Source organism: Bactrocera tryoni, chromosome 1 (genome assembly GCF_016617805.1).
Source record: "Bactrocera tryoni isolate S06 chromosome 1, CSIRO_BtryS06_freeze2, whole genome shotgun sequence".
Taxonomy (NCBI): domain Eukaryota; kingdom Metazoa; phylum Arthropoda; class Insecta; order Diptera; family Tephritidae; genus Bactrocera; species Bactrocera tryoni.
In genome coordinates this window covers 46,319,162-46,327,207 of record NC_052499.1, presented here as the reverse complement: position 1 = coordinate 46,327,207, position 8,046 = coordinate 46,319,162, and positions in this window count along the sequence as shown.

Genomic DNA, 8,046 nt, shown 5'->3' with positions numbered 1-8,046 from the left:
GTAGAGAGAGGAGAAATATAAATTCAAACCAAGTAAAACTAGATAGAGGAGAGCCTATGGAAGTAGATAGTATAGAATTCGATCAGGAAAGATCTCAAATGGCAGGACACCCTAGCAGCAGGAGCAGCCAAAATCGCTTGCAAACGCCTAGGCAAAGCTATAAAGAACTCGAAGATTATAGAGAAACTAATAATTCAGATCAAGAGAGATCCCGAATAGCAGGACACCCTAGCAGTAGTAGCAGCCAAAATCGCTTGCAAACACCTAGGCAAAGCTATAGAGAAAGTGACGACTACAGGGAAATTAATGAATCAATTTTTTTACAAGGAAGCCTCGGAGAGCTTACCACGAATAGTAATAACAATTAAAAATAAAAATATATTGCGCTTATCGATACCGGAGCGAATATCAGTTTAGTGGATTCTGAATTGAACGAATTTCGAAAAATTCCACTTAAAAATAATGTAACAATAAGAACAGTAACAAGCAAGGAAACAATTACCCATGAAGTGCATACGGAAGCACCAAAAGAATTCAATTTACCTGAAAACGCGTATATAAGATGGAGATCAACATCATTAAAAAATAGGAAATATAATTTCATAATAGGAATTGATTTATTAAATCATTTAAACACGATGATAAATCTAATAGATGGAAAAATTTCACTAAATAAAAAAGAATCAGAATTTTTAAATAAACCATTCAATTTCAGTGAAATATGTACCCTAGAAACAACAAATGAGAAATTAAAAGAAATTAAACTAGATCATTTAAATGCAGAAGAGTTTAGAGAAATCACGAAATTATTGAAAAAATTCGAAAACCTTTTATTTAAAGAAGGAGAAAAATTAACAAGCACTACGGAAATTCAACACGAAATAAAAACTACTACAGAAGAGCAAATAAATTCTAAATTATATAGATATCCACCCCAACATGAAGAAGAAGTTAGAAAACAAATCAGAGAAATGGAAGAACAAGGAATTATAAGGAAAAGTAATTCTCGATATTCTAGCCCTTTAATAGTAATTCCAAAGAAAATGGATAATTCAGGGAAAAGAAAGTACAGGATAGTAATCGATTATAGGAAGTTAAATGAGGTAACTATAGATGATAAATATCCTCTTCCTAACATTGATTCAATTTTAGATAAATTGGGACGAGCCCAATATTTTACTACACTAGACTTAGCAAAAGGTTATCATCAAATTACAATCAAAGAGGAAGATAGGTGTAAAACAGCGTTCGTAACACCTCATGGCTTGTATGAATTTACAAGAATGCCATTCGGGTTAAAGAATGCACCAGCAACCTTTCAACGACTCATGAACGAAATTTTACGAGACTTTATAAACAAAACATGCGTAGTATACTTAGATGATATACTAATCTTTAACACAACGTTACAGGAACATATACAATCAATTAGAGATATTTTCAAGGTATTAGAATCAAAAAATTTAAAAATACAAATGGATAAATATAATTTTCTGAAAAAAGAAACCGAATTTTTAGGACATATTCTAACAAAAGACGGTATCAAGCCCAATCCAAATAAAATCAAAGTAATAGAAGAATTAGAATTACCAAAAACGGAAAAATAAATTAAGAGCTTTTTAGGTATAACAGGTTATTATAGGAAATTTGTTAAGGACTATGCAAAGGTAGCACAACCAATTACAAAATATCTAAAAAAAGGAGTCCGAATTAATATAAAAGATCCTTCATATATAGAAGCATTCGAAAAACTTAAACGATTAATAAGCTCGCATCCAATTTTACGGTATCCAAATTTTGAAAAAGCATTTACATTAACTACAGATGCATCAAATTATGCAATAGGAGCATTTATATCTCAAGAAGGACACCCAATATGTTATGCATCAAGAACCTTAAATAATCATGAACGAAATTATTCAGCAACTGATAAGGAATTTTTAGCAATTATTTGGAGCGTAAACTACTTTAGACCATATTTATACGGTAGAAAATTTAAGATCGTAACAGATCATCAACCAATTAAATATTTACATTCAAAATATAGAGGGAAAGACATGTCACCAAAACATCAAAGATGGTTGTTAAAATTAGGTGAATATCAATTTGACATCGAATATATTAAAGGAAAGGAAAACAGAGTAGCAGATTTTCTTAGCAGAATACAAGATAATGAAGATGAGATGAAAGGAAATAAAGATGAAAATACCGATGAAATTTCAGAGCATGACCTAAATATAGTTAACAATTTAGATGACGATACATCAATGCAAACAATACATTCAGCAGAAGAAAATTTACAAGATCATTTTTATATCAAGGAGGAGATAGTTAATAAATATAAAACCCAAATTATTTTGACAAACAACAAGACAGAAGAACTAAAACAGATACATGGAAAAAGAATTATTTTTATTTCAGAGTATGATTTCGACAGATTGAGTGAAATATTTAAAAAATATATAACAAAAGGAAAAGTAGGAATTTATTCGGAATTATCCGAGCGACAGTACAATATAGTACAAGAGAAACTAATAGAAATGTTTTCAAATGATAAACAATTAGAATTTATAAAGAGCACAATGAGAGCACAGGATATAGAAACAGAAGTGGAAGCTGTTAAGCAAATTTCGTTGTATCACATTAGAGAAAGTATGCATTCGGGCATACAAGAAACATATAATCAACTTAGAAATAAAATTTATTATCCGAAATTAGGAGAGTTAATTCAAATAGTAATTAATCAATGCGAAACATGTCAAGAAGTAAAATATGATAGGAGACCTATTAAACAAAAATTTTTCATACAGAAACGCCTACGAAGAATAATGAAATAATCCACATAGACACATATGTTATAAAAAGATTCCATTTTTAACAATTATAGACAAATTTTCCAAATATGGAGTAGCATATCCTTTAACTGATAGAAATCACATTACATTCATCGAACAATTAGAAGACTATTTTACCAAAATAGGAAAACCAAAGAAAATAGTAGCTGACAATGAATTTAATGCTACAAGAATTAGGGAATTTTTAAATAATGAAAATATAGAACTCCATTTAACCAAACCCAACAGTCATACGGGTAATGCAGACATTGAAAGATTTCATAATACAATTTCTGAAAAATTTAGAATGTTATATAAATTAAATAAAAATGTATCAATTAAGCAGCTAATTCAAAAGCTATTAGGAATTATAATGATAGATTTCATTCTACAATAAAATTCACACCCAACGAGGTACATAACAATAAAGTAGATAAAGAGATAGTAAGAAAAATTTAGAACAACAAAAGAAAAAGACAATCAACAAACTAAATAGGAACAGGGAAGACTATACTGAACAAAGAACGGAAGGATTTATAAAAATTATAAAGCAGTTAGGCACAAGGAACAGCCTAAATATAGAAAACAAAACTTAGAAAAAATCCATACTAGCAATATAAAAAGACCTTTAAAATTTACAGATTTGGATAATGTGGACAGTAATAGCTTTAATGACACAACATTGTGACAGGACAATAGAGTTGACAGAAATAACGGAACAAAACGGATTCATAGATTTAGAAATTAGAAATCAAGAAATACCTAAAGACAGCGACATAGTTATACATATGATAGATCTTCAACAAATAGAAAATATCATTAATGATATGACAGATAATGTAATTTTAATGAAAATAGAAAATAAAGAAATATTACAAAGGGAGTTACTAGAAGTTAGGAATAAGCTAATGACACTCATGCCAAACAAAAACAGAAATAAAAGAGGTTTAGTTAACGCAATAGGCACAATGTCGAAATGGCTCTTTGGTACAATGGACGAAGACGATAGGCAAAACATACAAACACACCTTTTACGAACTAATGAAACAATAAATCATCAAATTGAAGTCAACGACTATTTTAATTCAGCTCTGGAGTATCTTAAGAAAATTATTAAAAGTGATAGGATAAAAATCGAAAAAGAACTTAATTCTATAAATAAGTTAATGTATGATGATGATAAACAAAATCTATACTTAGACCAATACACTAAAATCCAATTATTAAAAAGTAAAATAGATCATATACAAGACAATATAGTATCAGCCAAATATGGGATATTACATCCTAATATATTAACAAATGAAGAAATTTTAAAATATAATATTGATTTTAATAAACTTAAATATATACAATTGGGAACAGCAAATTTAAATAATACTTATTTAATATTCGGTATTAAAATACCTAAAAATTTTGAACATGTAAAAATAAGAACAATTATTGCAATCCCAAACAAAGACCAAAATGAAATAGAAGCAAAAATTGAAGAAATATTTACTTATGAAAATAAAACCTTTACATTTGAAGAAAATAAATCATTGAAAGGATTAAAACCAAGTAACCACTGTATTTTAAGAAAAAATTGTAAACTCATAAAAAATAACGAACTTGAGATATTAGCACTAGATATAAAAACAATTGTTATTAAAAATGCAAATACTTTAAAAATTAATAATACATGTAATCAAGAACTACCATTAATAAGTGGAAACTATGTAATTAGGTTTAATAATTGTTCAATTAAAATTAATGATTATTATTTTTCAAATTTTGTTGAAGACATAAAAGAAAAATAAAATTATTTTTGACGAAATAGTAGAAGAACATAAAAAAAAATATAGAACACATTGTTAAATTGAAAATACATACGAAAATATCTCATATTTGCAACATATTAAGCATAATTACAATTATATTAGTAGCTACTGTCATTATCAAAAAACACAAATATATAAAAATAATATAAAATAAAAGAATTCAGGAGAATTCTACTATAGAGGGGGGAGTAGTTACATGTACGACTACGTATGTAAAAACACCTGACAAAGCAGTTGATAAATACGACGAACTGTTAAAGCAAATTGCAACATAACACCATTTCCGGTTTTTGCAATTTGCTTAAACAAATAAAGTAATAAGAAATTAATTTAATAAGTAAATTTCGTAAGAATTATTTGAATTAATAAAAGAATGCTTATTCAACAATAATATGTTAAAAATAAGTGAATATTATTAATAAGCAATTTGTAATTAGAATAAGCTTCATTTTAAGTAAATTTTATCAAATAAAGCAGTCTGTTCTGGAGGTCCAACAACGTCACCTCGTTGCAATCTAATTTGATTTTTTGACTTTTTTTAAAAACCCGTTTACCGCGACTAAACACATAATTCGCGTCTCTGAATGCATTTTTGCATCAGAGGTACCTATCTGATAGATCGGGGTGTGGGGTGTTTGTGGGATTCGAGGATTGGGTGCAGGTTATTGCAGAGCGAAAGATGTACTCGGAAATTAGGGATTTGGGTAGTATGGGTATTAGATAGACTGATGGGCGTTTAGATATTAGCGGTGTGATTTCCACTAGTCGGAATGCCGAACAGTTAGAGCCGTTTGCGCGGGAATTGTTTAGACGGCGAAGGCATTTAACTTAATTCTGGTACAAAGGAGAGCGGGAGCCCTTGGAGTTCGCCGCAACCTACTTATGAGGACTGGTGATCGTGGTGATTGTATTTAAAACGTGATGGGTTACCAAGGTGGTTAGTGTGTCCATTCCGCAATGCCAATTGGCATTGAAAAATGCCTGGCATTTTGATACGCTGTGCTTTTGAGCGGTGTGGGGTAAGGCTGCCATAAACAGGTGCTTTGGATATCTTAGCAGGTTTTGATGCTTTCAAGTATCCAGATCACGTTCTTATTCATGAAAATATTGAATTTTAAACAAAATGACATATCGAATATTGTAATAAATATCTAGAATTCCAGTCTACAAAATATCTTGCTTTACTCAGTAGAAACTTCGCTTTCGTTTAAAAAGTTATTCGCATGGATTATAGATTGGAAGGATATACATAGTTTTGGTGGTATTTGAGAAAATTCAGTACGGAAAAGCTGATAGGCGAAAAATGCGATGGTCCTCAAATGCAGTAATTAATGAAAGATACAGATAAAAAGTTATGACAGTTCTGGAAATCGAATCTTGCTTTGTTTTGATAGTCGAAAATTTCCTACAAAAGTACCGAATTGAAAATGTGCAAAATATGCTGGCAAAATTGAGATACATTGAGGATACATTGTGAGGTGCACCAACTGTTAATTAATTTAAAACTTTTTTGCTATAATTTGTTATCGGTTATTCGAGCCATGTAAAATTTGAGTGCAACAAGTGAAATTAAATGTCGATGCGGCTCCTTTAAAAATTCGGAAATTGCAGACATCAGTAACTACATACACACATGTGTCATAAAATGCCATACATATTAACTGTGTGTTCTACATGAAAGCAAACTACATATGTTTTTATACTTTGTATAATTTACAAATATCGCTATACCAAAAATAACTGATATTTTGAAGTGTGGTAATATTGCGAGTGCACACATTTGTTAGTCCTTATCAGCGCCAAATTATGTTTTTTCTTCAATCACTCTATATGTACAAGTATGATCATGATGACGGGAAGAGTTGATTTTCGAGAGAAACTTGAAAGTGTTAAAAAAGCTGCCAAAGAAACGAATTATGCGAGGAACTTAAAATTTAACGATAATAATGAACGAACATCAATATTAAGAGGATATATATTTTAAGGAAGCTATCGAAATTAAACATAGAGAGTATCTCTATTGTTGAAAAATTAATTTGAAAGCGATTCCTACCTTATCTAGGCCCATACACTGAATATCGGGATCGCCGTGCCTACGACTGACTTTATAACGAAAATATCGGCAGATTTCTAAGATCTTTTAATGAAATTTGGGGAGACGTATTTTCCGAAACACAAAGCGGCTTCGTGCGTGTATAAAATGGGTTTAAATCTTCCCTCGCCTCTACATTCCCATTACAATGATTTTCAACATTTGGTTTACTTGCAGTCATGTTTTCTTGGACCAATATTTTCATAATATAAATGGTAAACCTCTAACCTCCGCATACTATTATTTTTTCGGTGAGCGAGGGAGATACGTTGTATGAAAACTATCAATAAATAAATGGATAATATTTTGTAGTGTGGTTCAAGCTCTTAGCTCGCACTTACTTGTTTCGGTTTCATTCTATGTCTGATGCTCCCTTCGTTAGAATGTAATTTCAAAGTATATAAACATATCAATCTAGCCAGTTTAAATCTGTTACTTGGAAATATTTTTCATTTATATTTAGTTTAATAAGTTATTTTTCATTTATTTTTAGTTTAAGGGGATACATGGGCTTATGGGTTTCAAAAAATCGAATTTTTTTATTGTCTTATTAAATTCTATAAAAGCTTTAAAATATTGTCTTAAATTTTCAAATTGATCCGAGTAATAGTTTCGGATGTACAGCCTTGAGAACTTGTGCGCTCGAGGCTACCTAAGCTAAGTGCGCCGCAGGTAAACTCTTTTTCTTGAAACTGTGTTTTTGAAGTCGGTTGGAAAGACTTCTCGAGAACCGAACTTTATGAAATTTTACGCAGGCATTTGATTTTTAAGATATAATTGTTAAAGACTTCGACGAAGTATTTTTCTTTCGACTAAAACTTTTTGAAAAAAAAAATTCGCTGAAATTTCAATTTTTTGTAAAAATGTCTGCCAAAAATGCAATTTTAAGTTTTTTTCCTAAAACAGGTATTTTTCTTAATTTAGATGATTCTGTAAGAAGTTATCCTGCCAACGCAGGCGCATCTTTATTCCGAGGGTTCACCGGAAATGGCGTCGCAATTGCCGAGTTTAAAATATTTTTTTCGAAAAATTTCAGAATTTCTTTGTTAACAGTGTATATTTGTAACAATAAAAAATTCTAATAGAATATTTAATTTTTTATATGAAAAAAAGCATTTTTGAAAAAATGCTGTTTTTTACCCGAGAAAACCCATGTGGCCCCCATATGATAACTTCAGGGGTAAATAGGAAAACCATACGAAATATTGCAAAATTGAATTTCGAATAAAATAGTGGATATTTTTATCATAAGAATTTCGTATTTAATAAAAGAGTATTAAATAACCATAGTAAGACAGGA